The sequence below is a fragment of the Phyllobates terribilis genome, unplaced genomic scaffold, assembly GCF_046119375.1.
Source record: "Phyllobates terribilis strain yellow unplaced genomic scaffold, ASM4611937v1 Scaffold_134__1_contigs__length_4944459, whole genome shotgun sequence".
Lineage (NCBI taxonomy): Eukaryota > Metazoa > Chordata > Amphibia > Anura > Dendrobatidae > Phyllobates > Phyllobates terribilis.
The window spans coordinates 1,897,464-1,918,339 of record NW_027362894.1 but is presented as its reverse complement, the minus strand read 5'-3'; the positions used below and the strand labels follow the sequence as shown (position 1 = coordinate 1,918,339).

The 20,876-nt window shown below is 43.6% G+C and overlaps 12 non-coding genes and 1 pseudogene across 12 annotated transcripts; all 13 read left to right on the top strand.

The window, feature by feature from the left end:
* The first annotated feature begins 458 nt into the window (after window positions 1–458).
* Window positions 459–663, top strand: LOC141204330 (U2 spliceosomal RNA; annotated as a pseudogene).
* A 1,115-nt stretch (window positions 664–1,778) lies between these two features.
* LOC141204758 (U2 spliceosomal RNA) lies at window positions 1,779–1,969 on the top strand. The gene has a single exon (XR_012275614.1). It is a non-coding gene; the product is annotated as a U2 spliceosomal RNA (small nuclear RNA).
* A 1,115-nt stretch (window positions 1,970–3,084) lies between these two features.
* LOC141204757 (U2 spliceosomal RNA) lies at window positions 3,085–3,275 on the top strand. The gene has a single exon (XR_012275613.1). It is a non-coding gene; the product is annotated as a U2 spliceosomal RNA (small nuclear RNA).
* Window positions 3,276–4,390: 1,115 nt separating this feature from the next.
* LOC141204756 (U2 spliceosomal RNA) lies at window positions 4,391–4,581 on the top strand. The gene has a single exon (XR_012275612.1). It is a non-coding gene; the product is annotated as a U2 spliceosomal RNA (small nuclear RNA).
* Window positions 4,582–5,696: 1,115 nt separating this feature from the next.
* On the top strand, window positions 5,697–5,887 carry LOC141204755 (U2 spliceosomal RNA). Its single transcript, XR_012275611.1, has one exon. It is a non-coding gene; the product is annotated as a U2 spliceosomal RNA (small nuclear RNA).
* A 1,115-nt stretch (window positions 5,888–7,002) lies between these two features.
* Window positions 7,003–7,193, top strand: LOC141204754 (U2 spliceosomal RNA). The gene has a single exon (XR_012275610.1). It is a non-coding gene; the product is annotated as a U2 spliceosomal RNA (small nuclear RNA).
* A 1,115-nt stretch (window positions 7,194–8,308) lies between these two features.
* On the top strand, window positions 8,309–8,499 carry LOC141204752 (U2 spliceosomal RNA). The gene has a single exon (XR_012275608.1). It is a non-coding gene; the product is annotated as a U2 spliceosomal RNA (small nuclear RNA).
* Window positions 8,500–9,611: 1,112 nt separating this feature from the next.
* On the top strand, window positions 9,612–9,802 carry LOC141204751 (U2 spliceosomal RNA). Its single transcript, XR_012275607.1, has one exon. It is a non-coding gene; the product is annotated as a U2 spliceosomal RNA (small nuclear RNA).
* Window positions 9,803–10,911: 1,109 nt separating this feature from the next.
* LOC141204750 (U2 spliceosomal RNA) lies at window positions 10,912–11,102 on the top strand. Its single transcript, XR_012275606.1, has one exon. It is a non-coding gene; the product is annotated as a U2 spliceosomal RNA (small nuclear RNA).
* A 1,115-nt stretch (window positions 11,103–12,217) lies between these two features.
* LOC141204749 (U2 spliceosomal RNA) lies at window positions 12,218–12,408 on the top strand. Its single transcript, XR_012275605.1, has one exon. It is a non-coding gene; the product is annotated as a U2 spliceosomal RNA (small nuclear RNA).
* A 1,112-nt stretch (window positions 12,409–13,520) lies between these two features.
* On the top strand, window positions 13,521–13,711 carry LOC141204748 (U2 spliceosomal RNA). The gene has a single exon (XR_012275604.1). It is a non-coding gene; the product is annotated as a U2 spliceosomal RNA (small nuclear RNA).
* Window positions 13,712–14,826: 1,115 nt separating this feature from the next.
* LOC141204747 (U2 spliceosomal RNA) lies at window positions 14,827–15,017 on the top strand. Its single transcript, XR_012275603.1, has one exon. It is a non-coding gene; the product is annotated as a U2 spliceosomal RNA (small nuclear RNA).
* A 1,115-nt stretch (window positions 15,018–16,132) lies between these two features.
* Window positions 16,133–16,323, top strand: LOC141204746 (U2 spliceosomal RNA). The gene has a single exon (XR_012275602.1). It is a non-coding gene; the product is annotated as a U2 spliceosomal RNA (small nuclear RNA).
* The last annotated feature ends 4,553 nt before the right edge of the window (window positions 16,324–20,876 follow it).

Here is a 20,876-nt window from a genome sequence, read left to right as displayed (position 1 = left end):
AGGTGGATTGTGTAAGGGTTTAGCAGGCGTGAATTTTGTGGATTGGCGTGTGGCGATGTTTGGAATTGGTGCGTGTAGTCGGTCTAAAGATAGAATTTTATGGTTGATAATGGCTTGTGTGATGGAGAGTTTGTGGGATGCAAGGAACCTTGGACTTTTCAAAAGGAAATCTTTATCAGTGAATGAATGTGTTAGACTTATTCTTTCAAGACTATACCTGATATATAAGTTGGACAGCAGAGGCGGTGGTGGCACAGATGCCGAAGGGATTTGGAAATTTAAAAAGTGGCATTACCTTATCAAATACCAGTGATTTTTTTCTTTGTGATTCCTTGAAGTTTCTGCATTTGTGTTACGTAAAGGATGTTCCCTTGTGATTATATTTCGTCTTATACTACTGCTAAATAAATAGAACCATGATGATGAGAAGTTTTAAGTAGCAAATTTTGGAGAAATTCATACTGTTTGCTAAAAAACTAAACTGAATGGTTTAAAAAAAAAAAAAAAAAATCTGTTCTTATCAGTTTAATATCTGATACGTCCCCTATCTGGGGACCATATATTAAATGGATTTTTAGAACAGGGAGATGGAAAAAGAGCTTGCTCTGTCCACTCCACGCATTGACCTGGTATTGCAGTATCTCCAGGACCGGTGCACCCCTTCTTTAATGCAGTTTCTAAAATCAGAAAGAATTGAATTCAATGTTTTTTGTTCATTTTGCTTGTTTGTCGGATTTTGGGATGGACTCTTTGGCTTTGCTTTTCTTCTCCTCATTGGATTTTTCATGTTCAAAGTTGCAGAAGCCAGATTACAAGCTCATTTTGGTTCAACTTCAGCAACTGTGCATTGCATTGCCATGTAATGTGATGCAATGCTATCTTTCTAGCTCTCCCTTTTTACTTCCTTTTGGATAAACAGACATATTAGGCAAGCATTTTGGAGCTTTCACCTAAATAACTACAGGTGGTGAGATAAGCTGCACAATATAATTGACCTTTCAGTATATTGTTGCACACACACCATCTATTTAGCAAATGCCCTTGTTATCAACAGCAGCCTTTTAAACTCACCTGAGCTAACAGGTATGTGCGCTGGTTACTCTGCTGCGCTTAAAATTTCTTTTTTGGTTTGCTACAATGCCTTTTCTGAAACGTTGTCTCCTTCTGCTGGAACACTGACTTCTTTCATTTAATGCCTGCAGACTATAAAAGAGAACCCAACCCAAAAAGTTTGGTTGATTAGTCTGTGGCATTCTGTTAAACTGTTGCTTATGGCGGTCTCTGTAAGCTTCTCAGAGACATTCAGCCAGCCAGGTATCCTGCCTGCAGTAGATGGAATGTGGCAATGGAACGCTGGCTGCGCGTGTCATAATAGGCTCTGAGCCTTTATATACCTGTGCACAGCAGCAGCCACCTTCAGTCTGCTGCTGGACAGCCAGCAGCAGCAGCAGCAGGAGAGGTATGTAATCAGGAGCCCTCCTGCTAAGGGTAGACAGCTGCTCGTTCCACCCCACCCCCCGCCTTAATTGGTTCTCCTCCCTTCCAACGGTGTTGAGGCGGGTGGGAACAGCAGGGGGTGAAGGTGCTGTGTTTAAAGAGGTGGAGTTATGCAGATCTAAAACGCGTGGATTGCAGCAGCAGCAAGCCGAAAAGTGCAGGCATGTAAGGGATCTAGAGGTTGACAACATGTCTTCTTAACGGGAGTCCAGGAGCTCATCTCCACAAATGGACTTTTCAGGATCCTTGGGTGGCTCCGTAGTTTGAAACCAATTCTGGTTATCGCTTCTCGGCCTTTTGGCTAAGATCAAGTGTAGTATCTGTTCTTATCAGTTTAATATCTGATACGTCCCCTATCTGGGGACCATATATTAAATGGATTTTTAGAACAGGGAGATGGAAAAAGAGCTTGCTCTGTCCACTCCACGCATTGACCTGGTATTGCAGTATCTCCAGGACCGGTGCACCCCTTCTTTAATGCAGTTTCTAAAATCAGAAAGAATTGAATTCAATGTTTTTTGTTCATTTTGCTTGTTTGTCGGATTTTGGGATGGACTCTTTGGCTTTGCTTTTCTTCTCCTCATTGGATTTTTCATGTTCAAAGTTGCAGAAGCCAGATTACAAGCTCATTTTGGTTCAACTTCAGCAACTGTGCATTGCATTGCCATGTAATGTGATGCAATGCTATCTTTCTAGCTCTCCCTTTTTACTTCCTTTTGGGTAAACAGACATATTAGGCAAGCATTTTGGAGCTTTCACCTAAATAACTACAGGTGGTGAGATAAGCTGCACAATATAATTGACCTTTCAGTATATTGTTGCACACACACCATCTATTTAGCAAATGCCCTTGTTATCAACAGCAGCCTTTTAAACTCACCTGAGCTAACAGGTATGTGCGCTGGTTACTCTGCTGCGCTTAAAATTTCTTTTTTGGTTTGCTACAATGCCTTTTCTGAAACGTTGTCTCCTTCTGCTGGAACACTGACTTCTTTCATTTAATGCCTGCAGACTATAAAAGAGAACCCAACCCAAAAAGTTTGGTTGATTAGTCTGTGGCATTCTGTTAAACTGTTGCTTATGGCGGTCTCTGTGAGCTTCTCAGCGACATTCAGCCAGCCAGGTATCCTGCCTGCAGTAGATGGAATGTGGCAATGGAACGCTGGCAGCGCATGTCATAATAGGCTCTGAGCCTTTATATACCTGTGCACAGCAGCAGCCACCTTCAGTCTGCTGCTGGACAGCCAGCAGCAGCAGCAGCAGGAGAGGTATGTAATCAGGAGCCCTCCTGCTAAGGGTAGACAGCTGCTCGTTCCACCCCACCCCCCGCCTTAATTGGTTCTCCTCCCTTCCAACGGTGTTGAGGCGGGTGGGAACAGCAGGGGGTGAAGGTGCTGTGTTTAAAGAGGTGGAGTTATGCAGATCTAAAACGCGTGGATTGCAGCAGCAGCAAGCCGAAAAGTACAGGCATGTAAGGGATCTAGAGGTTGACAACATGTCTTCTTAACGGGAGTCCAGGAGCTCATCTCCACAAATGGACTTTTCAGGATCCTTGGGTGGCTCCGTAGTTTGAAACCAATTCTGGTTATCGCTTCTCGGCCTTTTGGCTAAGATCAAGTGTAGTATCTGTTCTTATCAGTTTAATATCTGATACGTCCCCTATCTGGGGACCATATATTAAATGGATTTTTAGAACAGGGAGATGGAAAAAGAGCTTGCTCTGTCCACTCCACGCATTGACCTGGTATTGCAGTATCTCCAGGACCGGTGCACCCCTTCTTTAATGCAGTTTCTAAAATCAGAAAGAATTGAATTCAATGTTTTTTGTTCATTTTGCTTGTTTGTCGGATTTTGGGATGGACTCTTTGGCTTTGCTTTTCTTCTCCTCATTGGATTTTTCATGTTCAAAGTTGCAGAAGCCAGATTACAAGCTCATTTTGGTTCAACTTCAGCAACTGTGCATTGCATTGCCATGTAATGTGATGCAATGCTATTTTTCTAGCTCTCCCTTTTTACTTCCTTTTGGATAAACAGACATATTAGGCAAGCATTTTGGAGCTTTCACCTAAATAACTACAGGTGGTGAGATAAGCTGCACAATATAATTGACCTTTCAGTATATTGTTGCACACACACCATCTATTTAGCAAATGCCCTTGTTATCAACAGCAGCCTTTTAAACTCACCTGAGCTAACAGGTATGTGCGCTGGTTACTCTGCTGCGCTTAAAATTTCTTTTTTGGTTTGCTACAGTGCCTTTTCTGAAACGTTGTCTCCTTCTGCTGGAACACTGACTTCTTTCATTTAATGCCTGCAGACTATAAAAGAGAACCCAACCCAAAAAGTTTGGTTGATTAGTCTGTGGCATTCTGTTAAACTGTTGCTTATGGCGGTCTCTGTGAGCTTCTCAGCGACATTCAGCCAGCCAGGTATCCTGCCTGCAGTAGATGGAATGTGGCAATGGAACGCTGGCTGCGCGTGTCATAATAGGCTCTGAGCCTTTATATACCTGTGCACAGCAGCAGCCACCTTCAGTCTGCTGCTGGACAGCCAGCAGCAGCAGCAGCAGGAGAGGTATGTAATCAGGAGCCCTCCTGCTAAGGGTAGACAGCTGCTCGTTCCACCCCACCCCCCGCCTTAATTGGTTCTCCTCCCTTCCAACGGTGTTGAGGCGGGTGGGAACAGCAGGGGGTGAAGGTGCTGTGTTTAAAGAGGTGGAGTTATGCAGATCTAAAACGCGTGGATTGCTGCAGCAGCAAGCCGAAAAGTGCAGGCATGTAAGGGATCTAGAGGTTGACAACATGTCTTCTTAACGGGAGTCCAGGAGCTCATCTCCACAAATGGACTTTTCAGGATCCTTGGGTGGCTCCGTAGTTTGAAACCAATTCTGGTTATCGCTTCTCGGCCTTTTGGCTAAGATCAAGTGTAGTATCTGTTCTTATCAGTTTAATATCTGATACGTCCCCTATCTGGGGACCATATATTAAATGGATTTTTAGAACAGGGAGATGGAAAAAGAGCTTGCTCTGTCCACTCCACGCATTGACCTGGTATTGCAGTATCTCCAGGACCGGTGCACCCCTTCTTTAATGCAGTTTCTAAAATCAGAAAGAATTGAATTCAATGTTTTTTGTTCATTTTGCTTGTTTGTCGGATTTTGGGATGGACTCTTTGGCTTTGCTTTTCTTCTCCTCATTGGATTTTTCATGTTCAAAGTTGCAGAAGCCAGATTACAAGCTCATTTTGGTTCAACTTCAGCAACTGTGCATTGCATTGCCATGTAATGTGATGCAATGCTATCTTTCTAGCTCTCCCTTTTTACTTCCTTTTGGATAAACAGACATATTAGGCAAGCATTTTGGAGCTTTTACCTAAATAACTACAGGTGGTGAGATAAGCTGAACAATATAATTGACCTTTCAGTATATTGTTGCACACACACCATCTATTTAGCAAATGCCCTTGTTATCAACAGCAGCCTTTTAAACTCACCTGAGCTAACAGGTATGTGCGCTGGTTACTCTGCTGCGCTTAAAATTTCTTTTTTGGTTTGCTACAATGCCTTTTCTGAAACGTTGTCTCCTTCTGCTGGAACACTGACTTCTTTCATTTAATGCCTGCAGACTATAAAAGAGAACCCAACCCAAAAAGTTTGGTTGATTAGTCTGTGGCATTCTGTTAAACTGTTGCTTATGGCGGTCTCTGTGAGCTTCTCAGCGACATTCAGCCAGCCAGGTATCCTGCCTGCAGTAGATGGAATGTGGCAATGGAACGCTGGCTGCGCGTGTCATAATAGGCTCTGAGCCTTTATATACCTGTGCACAGCAGCAGCCACCTTCAGTCTGCTGCTGGACAGCCAGCAGCAGCAGCAGCAGGAGAGGTATGTAATCAGGAGCCCTCCTGCTAAGGGTAGACAGCTGCTCGTTCCACCCCACCCCCCGCCTTAATTGGTTCTCCTCCCTTCCAACGGTGTTGAGGCGGGTGGGAACAGCAGGGGGTGAAGGTGCTGTGTTTAAAGAGGTGGAGTTATGCAGATCTAAAACGCGTGGATTGCAGCAGCAGCAAGCCGAAAAGTGCAGGCATGTAAGGGATCTAGAGGTTGACAACATGTCTTCTTAACGGGAGTCCAGGAGCTCATCTCCACAAATGGACTTTTCAGGATCCTTGGGTGGCTCCGTAGTTTGAAACCAATTCTGGTTATCGCTTCTCGGCCTTTTGGCTAAGATCAAGTGTAGTATCTGTTCTTATCAGTTTAATATCTGATACGTCCCCTATCTGGGGACCATATATTAAATGGATTTTTAGAACAGGGAGATGGAAAAAGAGCTTGCTCTGTCCACTCCACGCATTGACCTGGTATTGCAGTATCTCCAGGACCGGTGCACCCCTTCTTTAATGCAGTTTCTAAAATCAGAAAGAATTGAATTCAATGTTTTTTGTTCATTTTGCTTGTTTGTCGGATTTTGGGATGGACTCTTTGGCTTTGCTTTTCTTCTCCTCATTGGATTTTTCATGTTCAAAGTTGCAGAAGCCAGATTACAAGCTCATTTTGGTTCAACTTCAGCAACTGTGCATTGCATTGCCATGTAATGTGATGCAATGCTATCTTTCTAGCTCTCCCTTTTTACTTCCTTTTGGATAAACAGACATATTAGGCAAGCATTTTGGAGCTTTCACCTAAATAACTACAGGTGGTGAGATAAGCTGCACAATATAATTGACCTTTCAGTATATTGTTGCACACACACCATCTATTTAGCAAATGCCCTTGTTATCAACAGCAGCCTTTTAAACTCACCTGAGCTAACAGGTATGTGCGCTGGTTACTCTGCTGCGCTTAAAATTTCTTTTTTGGTTTGCTACAATGCCTTTTCTGAAACGTTGTCTCCTTCTGCTGGAACACTGACTTCTTTCATTTAATGCCTGCAGACTATAAAAGAGAACCCAACCCAAAAAGTTTGGTTGATTAGTCTGTGGCATTCTGTTAAACTGTTGCTTATGGCGGTCTCTGTGAGCTTCTCAGCGACATTCAGCCAGCCAGGTATCCTGCCTGCAGTAGATGGAATGTGGCAATGGAACGCTGGCTGCGCGTGTCATAATAGGCTCTGAGCCTTTATATACCTGTGCACAGCAGCAGCCACCTTCAGTCTGCTGCTGGACAGCCAGCAGCAGCAGCAGCAGGAGAGGTATGTAATCAGGAGCCCTCCTGCTAAGGGTAGACAGCTGCTCGTTCCACCCCACCCCCCGCCTTAATTGGTTCTCCTCCCTTCCAACGGTGTTGAGGCGGGTGGGAACAGCAGGGGGTGAAGGTGCTGTGTTTAAAGAGGTGGAGTTATGCAGATCTAAAACGCGTGGATTGCAGCAGCAGCAAGCCGAAAAGTGCAGGCATGTAAGGGATCTAGAGGTTGACAACATGTCTTCTTAACGGGAGTCCAGGAGCTCATCTCCACAAATGGACTTTTCAGGATCCTTGGGTGGCTCCGTAGTTTGAAACCAATTCTGGTTATCGCTTCTCGGCCTTTTGGCTAAGATCAAGTGTAGTATCTGTTCTTATCAGTTTAATATCTGATACGTCCCCTATCTGGGGACCATATATTAAATGGATTTTTAGAACAGGGAGATGGAAAAAGAGCTTGCTCTGTCCACTCCACGCATTGACCTGGTATTGCAGTATCTCCAGGACCGGTGCACCCCTTCTTTAATGCAGTTTCTAAAATCAGAAAGAATTGAATTCAATGTTTTTTGTTCATTTTGCTTGTTTGTCGGATTTTGGGATGGACTCTTTGGCTTTGCTTTTCTTCTCCTCATTGGATTTTTCATGTTCAAAGTTGCAGAAGCCAGATTACAAGCTCATTTTGGTTCAACTTCAGCAACTGTGCATTGCATTGCCATGTAATGTGATGCAATGCTATCTTTCTAGCTCTCCCTTTTTACTTCCTTTTGGATAAACAGACATATTAGGCAAGCATTTTGGAGCTTTCACCTAAATAACTACAGGTGGTGAGATAAGCTGCACAATATAATTGACCTTTCAGTATATTGTTGCACACACACCATCTATTTAGCAAATGCCCTTGTTATCAACAGCAGCCTTTTAAACTCACCTGAGCTAACAGGTATGTGCGCTGGTTACTCTGCTGCGCTTAAAATTTCTTTTTTGGTTTGCTACAATGCCTTTTCTGAAACGTTGTCTCCTTCTGCTGGAACACTGACTTCTTTCATTTAATGCCTGCAGACTATAAAAGAGAACCCAACCCAAAAAGTTTGGTTGATTAGTCTGTGGCATTCTGTTAAACTGTTGCTTATGGCGGTCTCTGTGAGCTTCTCAGCGACATTCAGCCAGCCAGGTATCCTGCCTGCAGTAGATGGAATGTGGCAATGGAACGCTGGCTGCGCGTGTCATAATAGGCTCTGAGCCTTTATATACCTGTGCACAGCAGCAGCCACCTTCAGTCTGCTGCTGGACAGCCAGCAGCAGCAGCAGCAGGAGAGGTATGTAATCAGGAGCCCTCCTGCTAAGGGTAGACAGCTGCTCGTTCCACCCCACCCCCCACCTTAATTGGTTCTCCTCCCTTCCAACGGTGTTGAGGCGGGTGGGAACAGCAGGGGGTGAAGGTGCTGTGTTTAAAGAGGTGGAGTTATGCAGATCTAAAACGCGTGGATTGCAGCAGCAGCAAGCCGAAAAGTGCAGGCATGTAAGGGATCTAGAGGTTGACAACATGTCTTCTTAACGGGAGTCCAGGAGCTCATCTCCACAAATGGACTTTTCAGGATCCTTGGGTGGCTCCGTAGTTTGAAACCAATTCTGGTTATCGCTTCTCGGCCTTTTGGCTAAGATCAAGTGTAGTATCTGTTCTTATCAGTTTAATATCTGATACGTCCCCTATCTGGGGACCATATATTAAATGGATTTTTAGAACAGGGAGATGGAAAAAGAGCTTGCTCTGTCCACTCCACGCATTGACCTGGTATTGCAGTATCTCCAGGACCGGTGCACCCCTTCTTTAATGCAGTTTCTAAAATCAGAAAGAATTGAATTCAATGTTTTTTGTTCATTTTGCTTGTTTGTCGGATTTTGGGATGGACTCTTTGGCTTTGCTTTTCTTCTCCTCATTGGATTTTTCATGTTCAAAGTTGCAGAAGCCAGATTACAAGCTCATTTTGGTTCAACTTCAGCAACTGTGCATTGCATTGCCATGTAATGTGATGCAATGCTATCTTTCTAGCTCTCCCTTTTTACTTCCTTTTGGATAAACAGACATAGTAGGCAAGCATTTTGGAGCTTTCACCTAAATAACTACAGGTGGTGAGATAAGCTGCACAATATAATTGACCTTTCAGTATATTGTTGCACACACACCATCTATTTAGCAAATGCCCTTGTTATCAACAGCAGCCTTTTAAACTCACCTGAGCTAACAGGTATGTGCGCTGGTTACTCTGCTGCGCTTAAAATTTCTTTTTTGGTTTGCTACAATGCCTTTTCTGAAACGTTGTCTCCTTCTGCTGGAACACTGACTTCTTTCATTTAATGCCTGCAGACTATAAAAGAGAACCCAACCCAAAAAGTTTGGTTGATTAGTCTGTGGCATTCTGTTAAACTGTTGCTTATGGCGGTCTCTGTGAGCTTCTCAGCGACATTCAGCCAGCCAGGTATCCTGCCTGCAGTAGATGGAATGTGGCAATGGAACGCTGGCTGCGCGTGTCATAATAGGCTCTGAGCCTTTATATACCTGTGCACAGCAGCAGCCACCTTCAGTCTGCTGCTGGACAGCCAGCAGCAGCAGCAGGAGAGGTATGTAATCAGGAGCCCTCCTGCTAAGGGTAGACAGCTGCTCGTTCCACCCCACCCCCCGCCTTAATTGGTTCTCCTCCCTTCCAACGGTGTTGAGGCGGGTGGGAACAGCAGGGGGTGAAGGTGCTGTGTTTAAAGAGGTGGAGTTATGCAGATCTAAAACGCGTGGATTGCAGCAGCAGCAAGCCGAAAAGTGCAGGCATGTAAGGGATCTAGAGGTTGACAACATGTCTTCTTAACGGGAGTCCAGGAGCTCATCTCCACAAATGGACTTTTCAGGATCCTTGGGTGGCTCCGTAGTTTGAAACCAATTCTGGTTATCGCTTCTCGGCCTTTTGGCTAAGATCAAGTGTAGTATCTGTTCTTATCAGTTTAATATCTGATACGTCCCCTATCTGGGGACCATATATTAAATGGATTTTTAGAACAGGGAGATGGAAAAAGAGCTTGCTCTGTCCACTCCACGCATTGACCTGGTATTGCAGTATCTCCAGGACCGGTGCACCCCTTCTTTAATGCAGTTTCTAAAATCAGAAAGAATTGAATTCAATGTTTTTTGTTCATTTTGCTTGTTTGTCGGATTTTGGGATGGACTCTTTGGCTTTGCTTTTCTTCTCCTCATTGGATTTTTCATGTTCAAAGTTGCAGAAGCCAGATTACAAGCTCATTTTGGTTCAACTTCAGCAACTGTGCATTGCATTGCCATGTAATGTGATGCAATGCTATCTTTCTAGCTCTCCCTTTTTACTTCCTTTTGGATAAACAGACATATTAGGCAAGCATTTTGGAGCTTTCACCTAAATAACTACAGGTGGTGAGATAAGCTGCACAATATAATTGACCTTTCAGTATATTGTTGCACACACACCATCTATTTAGCAAATGCCCTTGTTATCAACAGCAGCCTTTTAAACTCACCTGAGCTAACAGGTATGTGCGCTGGTTACTCTGCTGCGCTTAAAATTTCTTTTTTGGTTTGCTACAATGCCTTTTCTGAAACGTTGTCTCCTTCTGCTGGAACACTGACTTCTTTCATTTAATGCCTGCAGACTATAAAAGAGAACCCAACCCAAAAAGTTTGGTTGATTAGTCTGTGGCATTCTGTTAAACTGTTGCTTATGGCGGTCTCTGTGAGCTTCTCAGCGACATTCAGCCAGCCAGGTATCCTGCCTGCAGTAGATGGAATGTGGCAATGGAACGCTGGCTGCGCGTGTCATAATAGGCTCTGAGCCTTTATATACCTGTGCACAGCAGCAGCCACCTTCAGTCTGCTGCTGGACAGCCAGCAGCAGCAGGAGAGGTATGTAATCAGGAGCCCTCCTGCTAAGGGTAGACAGCTGCTCGTTCCACCCCACCCCCCGCCTTAATTGGTTCTCCTCCCTTCCAACGGTGTTGAGGCGGGTGGGAACAGCAGGGGGTGAAGGTGCTGTGTTTAAAGAGGTGGAGTTATGCAGATCTAAAACGCGTGGATTGCAGCAGCAGCAAGCCGAAAAGTGCAGGCATGTAAGGGATCTAGAGGTTGACAACATGTCTTCTTAACGGGAGTCCAGGATCTCATCTCCACAAATGGACTTTTCAGGATCCTTGGGTGGCTCCGTAGTTTGAAACCAATTCTGGTTATCGCTTCTCGGCCTTTTGGCTAAGATCAAGTGTAGTATCTGTTCTTATCAGTTTAATATCTGATACGTCCCCTATCTGGGGACCATATATTAAATGGATTTTTAGAACAGGGAGATGGAAAAAGAGCTTGCTCTGTCCACTCCACGCATTGACCTGGTATTGCAGTATCTCCAGGACCGGTGCACCCCTTCTTTAATGCAGTTTCTAAAATCAGAAAGAATTGAATTCAATGTTTTTTGTTCATTTTGCTTGTTTGTCGGATTTTGGGATGGACTCTTTGGCTTTGCTTTTCTTCTCCTCATTGGATTTTTCATGTTCAAAGTTGCAGAAGCCAGATTACAAGCTCATTTTGGTTCAACTTCAGCAACTGTGCATTGCATTGCCATGTAATGTGATGCAATGCTATCTTTCTAGCTCTCCCTTTTTACTTCCTTTTGGATAAACAGACATATTAGGCAAGCATTTTGGAGCTTTCACCTAAATAACTACAGGTGGTGAGATAAGCTGCACAATATAATTGACCTTTCAGTATATTGTTGCACACACACCATCTATTTAGCAAATGCCCTTGTTGTCAACAGCAGCCTTTTAAACTCACCTGAGCTAACAGGTATGTGCGCTGGTTACTCTGCTGCGCTTAAAATTTCTTTTTTGGTTTGCTACAATGCCTTTTCTGAAACGTTGTCTCCTTCTGCTGGAACACTGACTTCTTTCATTTAATGCCTGCAGACTATAAAAGAGAACCCAACCCAAAAAGTTTGGTTGATTAGTCTGTGGCATTCTGTTAAACTGTTGCTTATGGCGGTCTCTGTGAGCTTCTCAGCGACATTCAGCCAGCCAGGTATCCTGCCTGCAGTAGATGGAATGTGGCAATGGAACGCTGGCTGCGCGTGTCATAATAGGCTCTGAGCCTTTATATACCTGTGCACAGCAGCAGCCACCTTCAGTCTGCTGCTGGACAGCCAGCAGCAGCAGCAGCAGGAGAGGTATGTAATCAGGAGCCCTCCTGCTAAGGGTAGACAGCTGCTCGTTCCACCCCACCCCCCGCCTTAATTGGTTCTCCTCCCTTCCAACGGTGTTGAGGCGGGTGGGAACAGCAGGGGGTGAAGGTGCTGTGTTTAAAGAGGTGGAGTTATGCAGATCTAAAACGCGTGGATTGCAGCAGCAGCAAGCCGAAAAGTGCAGGCATGTAAGGGATCTAGAGGTTGACAACATGTCTTCTTAACGGGAGTCCAGGAGCTCATCTCCACAAATGGACTTTTCAGGATCCTTGGGTGGCTCCGTAGTTTGAAACCAATTCTGGTTATCGCTTCTCGGCCTTTTGGCTAAGATCAAGTGTAGTATCTGTTCTTATCAGTTTAATATCTGATACGTCCCCTATCTGGGGACCATATATTAAATGGATTTTTAGAACAGGGAGATGGAAAAAGAGCTTGCTCTGTCCACTCCACGCATTGACCTGGTATTGCAGTATCTCCAGGACCGGTGCACCCCTTCTTTAATGCAGTTTCTAAAATCAGAAAGAATTGAATTCAATGTTTTTTGTTCATTTTGCTTGTTTGTCGGATTTTGGGATGGACTCTTTGGCTTTGCTTTTCTTCTCCTCATTGGATTTTTCATGTTCAAAGTTGCAGAAGCCAGATTATAAGCTCATTTTGGTTCAACTTCAGCAACTGTGCATTGCATTGCCATGTAATGTGATGCAATGCTATCTTTCTAGCTCTCCCTTTTTACTTCCTTTTGGATAAACAGACATATTAGGCAAGCATTTTGGAGCTTTCACCTAAATAACTACAGGTGGTGAGATAAGCTGCACAATATAATTGACCTTTCAGTATATTGTTGCACACACACCATCTATTTAGCAAATGCCCTTGTTATCAACAGCAGCCTTTTAAACTCACCTGAGCTAACAGGTATGTGCGCTGGTTACTCTGCTGCGCTTAAAATTTCTTTTTTGGTTTGCTACAATGCCTTTTCTGAAACGTTGTCTCCTTCTGCTGGAACACTGACTTCTTTCATTTAATGCCTGCAGACTATAAAAGAGAACCCAACCCAAAAAGTTTGGTTGATTAGTCTGTGGCATTCTGTTAAACTGTTGCTTATGGCGGTCTCTGTGAGCTTCTCAGCGACATTCAGCCAGCCAGGTATCCTGCCTGCAGTAGATGGAATGTGGCAATGGAACGCTGGCTGCGCGTGTCATAATAGGCTCTGAGCCTTTATATACCTGTGCACAGCAGCAGCCACCTTCAGTCTGCTGCTGGACAGCCAGCAGCAGCAGCAGGAGAGGTATGTAATCAGGAGCCCTCCTGCTAAGGGTAGACAGCTGCTCGTTCCACCCCACCCCCCGCCTTAATTGGTTCTCCTCCCTTCCAACGGTGTTGAGGCGGGTGGGAACAGCAGGGGGTGAAGGTGCTGTGTTTAAAGAGGTGGAGTTATGCAGATCTAAAACGCGTGGATTGCAGCAGCAGCAAGCCGAAAAGTGCAGGCATGTAAGGGATCTAGAGGTTGACAACATGTCTTCTTAACGGGAGTCCAGGAGCTCATCTCCACAAATGGACTTTTCAGGATCCTTGGGTGGCTCCGTAGTTTGAAACCCATTCTGGTTATCGCTTCTCGGCCTTTTGGCTAAGATCAAGTGTAGTATCTGTTCTTATCAGTTTAATATCTGATACGTCCCCTATCTGGGGACCATATATTAAATGGATTTTTAGAACAGGGAGATGGAAAAAGAGCTTGCTCTGTCCACTCCACGCATTGACCTGGTATTGCAGTATCTCCAGGACCGGTGCACCCCTTCTTTAATGCAGTTTCTAAAATCAGAAAGAATTGAATTCAATGTTTTTTGTTCATTTTGCTTGTTTGTCGGATTTTGGGATGGACTCTTTGGCTTTGCTTTTCTTCTCCTCATTGGATTTTTCATGTTCAAAGTTGCAGAAGCCAGATTACAAGCTCATTTTGGTTCAACTTCAGCAACTGTGCATTGCATTGCCATGTAATGTGATGCAATGCTATCTTTCTAGCTCTCCCTTTTTACTTCCTTTTGGATAAACAGACATATTAGGCAAGCATTTTGGAGCTTTCACCTAAATAACTACAGGTGGTGAGATAAGCTGCACAATATAATTGACCTTTCAGTATATTGTTGCACACACACCATCTATTTAGCAAATGCCCTTGTTATCAACAGCAGCCTTTTAAACTCACCTGAGCTAACAGGTATGTGCGCTGGTTACTCTGCTGCGCTTAAAATTTCTTTTTTGGTTTGCTACAATGCCTTTTCTGAAACGTTGTCTCCTTCTGCTGGAACACTGACTTCTTTCATTTAATGCCTGCAGACTATAAAAGAGAACCCAACCCAAAAAGTTTGGTTGATTAGTCTGTGGCATTCTGTTAAACTGTTGCTTATGGCGGTCTCTGTGAGCTTCTCAGCGACATTCAGCCAGCCAGGTATCCTGCCTGCAGTAGATGGAATGTGGCAATGGAACGCTGGCTGCGCGTGTCATAATAGGCTCTGAGCCTTTATATACCTGTGCACAGCAGCAGCCACCTTCAGTCTGCTGCTGGACAGCCAGCAGCAGCAGCAGCAGGAGAGGTATGTAATCAGGAGCCCTCCTGCTAAGGGTAGACAGCTGCTCGTTCCACCCCACCCCCCGCCTTAATTGGTTCTCCTCCCTTCCAACGGTGTTGAGGCGGGTGGGAACAGCAGGGGGTGAAGGTGCTGTGTTTAAAGAGGTGGAGTTATGCAGATCTAAAACGCGTGGATTGCAGCAGCAGCAAGCCGAAAAGTGCAGGCATGTAAGGGATCTAGAGGTTGACAACATGTCTTCTTAACGGGAGTCCAGGAGCTCATCTCCACAAATGGACTTTTCAGGATCCTTGGGTGGCTCCGTAGTTTGAAACCAATTCTGGTTATCGCTTCTCGGCCTTTTGGCTAAGATCAAGTGTAGTATCTGTTCTTATCAGTTTAATATCTGATACGTCCCCTATCTGGGGACCATATATTAAATGGATTTTTAGAACAGGGAGATGGAAAAAGAGCTTGCTCTGTCCACTCCACGCATTGACCTGGTATTGCAGTATCTCCAGGACCGGTGCACCCCTTCTTTAATGCAGTTTCTAAAATCAGAAAGAATTGAATTCAATGTTTTTTGTTCATTTTGCTTGTTTGTCGGATTTTGGGATGGACTCTTTGGCTTTGCTTTTCTTCTCCTCATTGGATTTTTCATGTTCAAAGTTGCAGAAGCCAGATTACAAGCTCATTTTGGTTCAACTTCAGCAACTGTGCATTGCATTGCCATGTAATGTGATGCAATGCTATCTTTCTAGCTCTCCCTTTTTACTTCCTTTTGGATAAACAGACATATTAGGCAAGCATTTTGGAGCTTTCACCTAAATAACTACAGGTGGTGAGATAAGCTGCACAATATAATTGACCTTTCAGTATATTGTTGCACACACACCATCTATTTAGCAAATGCCCTTGTTATCAACAGCAGCCTTTTAAACTCACCTGAGCTAACAGGTATGTGCGCTGGTTACTCTGCTGCGCTTAAAATTTCTTTTTTGGTTTGCTACAATGCCTTTTCTGAAACGTTGTCTCCTTCTGCTGGAACACTGACTTCTTTCATTTAATGCCTGCAGACTATAAAAGAGAACCCAACCCAAAAAGTTTGGTTGATTAGTCTGTGGCATTCTGTTAAACTGTTGCTTATGGCGGTCTCTGTGAGCTTCTCAGCGACATTCAGCCAGCCAGGTATCCTGCCTGCAGTAGATGGAATGTGGCAATGGAACGCTGGCTGCGCGTGTCATAATAGGCTCTGAGCCTTTATATACCTGTGCACAGCAGCAGCCACCTTCAGTCTGCTGCTGGACAGCCAGCAGCAGCAGCAGCAGGAGAGGTATGTAATCAGGAGCCCTCCTGCTAAGGGTAGACAGCTGCTCGTTCCACCCCACCCCCCGCCTTAATTGGTTCTCCTCCCTTCCAACGGTGTTGAGGCGGGTGGGAACAGCAGGGGGTGAAGGTGCTGTGTTTAAAGAGGTGGAGTTATGCAGATCTAAAACGCGTGGATTGCAGCAGCAGCAAGCCGAAAAGTGCAGGCATGTAAGGGATCTAGAGGTTGACAACATGTCTTCTTAACGGGAGTCCAGGAGCTCATCTCCACAAATGGACTTTTCAGGATCCTTGGGTGGCTCCGTAGTTTGAAACCAATTCTGGTTATCGCTTCTCGGCCTTTTGGCTAAGATCAAGTGTAGTATCTGTTCTTATCAGTTTAATATCTGATACGTCCCCTATCTGGGGACCATATATTAAATGGATTTTTAGAACAGGGAGATGGAAAAAGAGCTTGCTCTGTCCACTCCACGCATTGACCTGGTATTGCAGTATCTCCAGGACCGGTGCACCCCTTCTTTAATGCAGTTTCTAAAATCAGAAAGAATTGAATTCAATGTTTTTTGTTCATTTTGCTTGTTTGTCGGATTTTGGGATGGACTCTTTGGCTTTGCTTTTCTTCTCCTCATTGGATTTTTCATGTTCAAAGTTGCAGAAGCCAGATTACAAGCTCATTTTGGTTCAACTTCAGCAACTGTGCATTGCATTGCCATGTAATGTGATGCAATGCTATCTTTCTAGCTCTCCTTTTTACTTCCTTTTGGATAAACAGACATATTAGGCAAGCATTTTGGAGCTTTCACCTAAATAACTACAGGTGGTGAGATAAGCTGCACAATATAATTGACCTTTCAGTATATTGTTGCACACACACCATCTATTTAGCAAATGCCCTTGTTATCAACAGCAGCCTTTTAAACTCACCTGAGCTAACAGGTATGTGCGCTGGTTACTCTGCTGCGCTTAAAATTTCTTTTTTGGTTTGCTACAATGCCTTTTCTGAAACGTTGTCTCCTTCTGCTGGAACACTGACTTCTTTCATTTAATGCCTGCAGACTATAAAAGAGAACCCAACCCAAAAAGTTTGGTTGATTAGTCTGTGGCATTCTGTTAAACTGTTGCTTATGGCGGTCTCTGTGAGCTTCTCAGCGACATTCAGCCAGCCAGGTATCCTGCCTGCAGTAGATGGAATGTGGCAATGGAACGCTGGCTGCGCGTGTCATAATAGGCTCTGAGCCTTTATATACCTGTGCACAGCAGCAGCCACCTTCAGTCTGCTGCTGGACAGCCAGCAGCAGCAGCAGCAGGCGAGGTATGTAATCAGGAGCCCTCCTGCTAAGGGTAGACAGCTGCTCGTTCCACCCCACCCCCCGCCTTAATTGGTCCTCCTCCCTTCCAACGGTGTTGAGGCGGGTGGGAACAGCAGGGGGTGAAGGTGCTGTGTTTAAAGAGGTGGAGTTATGCAGATCTAAAACGCGTGGATTGCAGCAGCAGCAAGCCGAAAAGTGCAGGCATGTAAGGGATCTAGAGGTTGACAACATGTCTTCTTAACGGGAGTCCAGGAGCTCATCTCCACAAATGGACTTTTCAGGATCCTTGGGTGGCTCCGTAGTTTGAAACCAATTCTGGTTATCGCTTCTCGGCCTTTTGGCACGATCTGTAGTGGGTTGTGACATTGGGCTGAAGGTTACTGTGGTGGCAGAACCGATTCTTGGCCTTTGGAGATATCCAGTGCTGCTTTTGGGAATCGGTGCTAAAGCTGCAGTGCCTTTTCTTTACGGAGGACGGTGTGTTGGAGGGAGGACGAACTTCGTGGAGGCTGCGATCCGTGTGTGATATTTTCCTTGGTATCTGGAAAAGAAGAGGAAAATCATGGAGACAAGGAGAAACCCTGGAGGAAGGAAGGAGAATCAAGCAAGCAACCCGAATGATTATTTCTCGGAGGAGCATCCGCTGAAGGACACCATCAGGTTCGTGGTTGCTCCTGACCACCGGCAGGTGAAAGATTCTCAATTTATTTTCAATGTTATTTGTAAGCTCTTGAAGATCGACAAGGAGCATCTTTTTTGCTTTCAATCTTTTTTTTCTCGAGGACTTTATGATGTTACGCTTAATAAAGCCTCGCAGTGTGAAAGTGCCTACGCTCTTTATGAAGTAAATAAAGAGAAGGTAGAGCTGGAGGGGGTGAAAGTAATCCCCTCTTTTCAGTTTTCAATGAAAGTACTGACGATTCATTTGTTTAGTCCATTTATTACAGACTCTGAGGTTGAAAGTTACCTATCAATGTATTGTGACAAAATCATCCCTAAGAGACGCGGGGAAACACAGTTTGGAGTGTGGAACGGGAAACGTGTGTATGTGGTATCATTTAGGAAGAACCCGAATGAGGAGGGGGGCGTGTCCAGACCTCCGCCGCAGGTTTATATCAACCATAGCCGCGGTTATTTATTCTTCCCAGGGATGCCACACTACTGCCGTGTGTGTAAAAAATATGGACATCTGGATGCAGAATGTAACAAGTGTTTTAGTTGCATGGGTACTCCTCACCAGATGGATGAGTGCCCTAAAAATAAGAAAAAGGATGTAGAGGAGATGGACACATCGCCTGAAGAACAGCAACAAGAAGCTAAAGACGATGTGGAAGCAGGCATTGCTGCTGAAGAGGAAAAAGGGGAAGAGGAGAAAGAAAGGAGTGAGAAGGAGGAGACAGAAAGAAAGAGAAAAGAGGAAGAGGAGGGACGGGCAATGAAGGAGAAGAAGAAGGAGGAACGGGTTAAAAAATCACAAGAAGAAGAGGAAAGGAAGTTGGAAGAAAGGAAGAGAAAGAAGGAAGAGGAAAAACAGAAGAGGATAGAGGACATAGAAAAAAGGGCCATGGAGATAAAGAAACAGATGGAAAGGAAAAAGAGAGAAGAGCAGAAGAAAGAAGATAAGAAGAAAGAAGATAAGAATGAAAAGAAGAAGATAGAAGAACAGAAGAAAGAAGATCAGAAGAGAGAAGAGAAGAGTCAAATGTTGCAAGAAATTTCTCCACTAAGTAAAGGGAGTAGTTGTGGAGGGGAAAGTGATATTCCAGAAGTAGTGGAGTCCACTCCTACTAATTCCCTGTCGCAGAGCTTACCTTGCGCGCAGGTACAAATGGACTGCACAGAAAAATCTCTAAAAAGAAGTGTGGATAGAAGTGATAATGAAGGAATACCATGTGGTGGGAAAGTAAAGGCATTAGAAGCAACAAGTCTGCTGGGGAGTGTGTCATCTTCGGATGTATCAGATCTGGAGGTAGACCCATCTTCTCCGGCAGTAGAGAATGAGGGCGGAGGGAAGAGCCCTGCACTAAATGTTAGAAGATGATCCGCTCAATGTCCCTGAATGTTCAGGGGTTTAACGACCTATATAAGAGAACTGCTTTATATGATTTTTTAAATAATGAAAATATTGATTTTATCTTTCTACAAGAATGTAATTTGACAAAAAAAATAAGCTATGAATATTTACAGGGTATATGGAAGGGTAACTTATGCTTTTCTGGTGGGAACGAGTCAAAAAGTGATGGTGTGGGGTTTTTATGCTCTAAAGATTGGGAGATTGTAAATTATGAAGAGATATACCCTGGGAGGATTTTAAGAATTGATGTGCAGAAAAATGGGAAGAAAGTGAGGTGTTTTAATGTGTATGCAAATGCAGAAAAAGCCTTGAGATTACATTTGTTTGAACTGTTGCAGCTGTTTTTACCTGGAGTAGATCCATTAGTTTTAGGTGGGGATTTTAATTGTCATTTAAAAAATGTAAAAGATGGGTCAGCTTCATGTCTTAGAAATATTTTAGCAGCTTTTAATCTTAAAGATACATGGGCATTAGATGGACAAAAAAAGGAGCATGAAGTCACTTGGGTGGGGAGAGGTGTTTCATCCAGAATAGATTATATTTTTATATCTCAAGCCCTAACATGCTCAGGTTTTAAAACGCATTCAACACCTTTTTCAGATCATAAAATAATAGAATGTAGTTTTAAAATAGAATCAGATGTGGATAAAAGACCGTCACACTGGAAATTTAATGTATCCCTACTACAAGACGAGGTGGTTATGGAAGGTTTTAAAAAGCTGTATGAAAAACTGAAGCTAAAAAAAACGTTTTTTAAATCTATTTTTAATTGGTGGGATTTTGTCAAGAAGGAGGTAAAAATATTTTTTATTAAAGAAGGAAAGAAGAAAGCTGCTGCAAAACGTATTTTTTATAATGATCTTAATGCTAAACTGCAATGTTTTTTTCACCTCGAAAATAACGGATGTGATCTGCAGGAGGCGATCCGAACAACAAAAGAAAAGATCCAAAACTGCCTGAAAGAAAAAGGTAAAGAAATTATTTTTAATTCCCGAGTAAAAGTTTTAGACGAGGATGAAAAATGCACAAAATTCTTTTTTAAAAAAATATGTGACAAGAAGGATTATATGAAGGTTTTGGAAGGAGAAACAAGTTTGGAGGGGAAGAAGATGAAAGCAAAAGAATTTTATGATGATTTATTTTCTGTTAAAAACACGGATGTGTCTCTAAAAAAACATTTTTTAGAAGGACTGGAAAAAAATTTTAATGCGGAAGATAAATCTTTTTTAATAGGGAATTTTACTAAAGAGAAAGTTTTTAATACAATTAATACGCTACAAAATAACAAAACGCCAGGAGCAGATGGACTACCTGTTGAATTTTACAAGTGTTTATGGGAGATCATGGGTGAGGATTTTTATGAAGTAATTTTCGAAGCAGAAGCATCTTTTAGTGTCCCAGAGTCGTGGTGGGAGGGTCTTATTGTTTTATTATTTAAGAAAGGAAATAAAGAACTGATTAAAAATTGGAGACCAATAACCCTTTTAAATACGGACTGTAAGGTATATGCAAAGTTACTAGCAAATAGATTAAAAAAGGTAATCGGCTCAGTAATAGAAGTGGATCAGACGTGTGCAGTGCCAAATCGGAGAATCAGCGACTCATTGATTTTAATCAGGGATGTTTTATGGGATGTTTTAGACAGAAAACAAAAGCTTGCTCTAATTACTTTGGATTTTGAAAAAG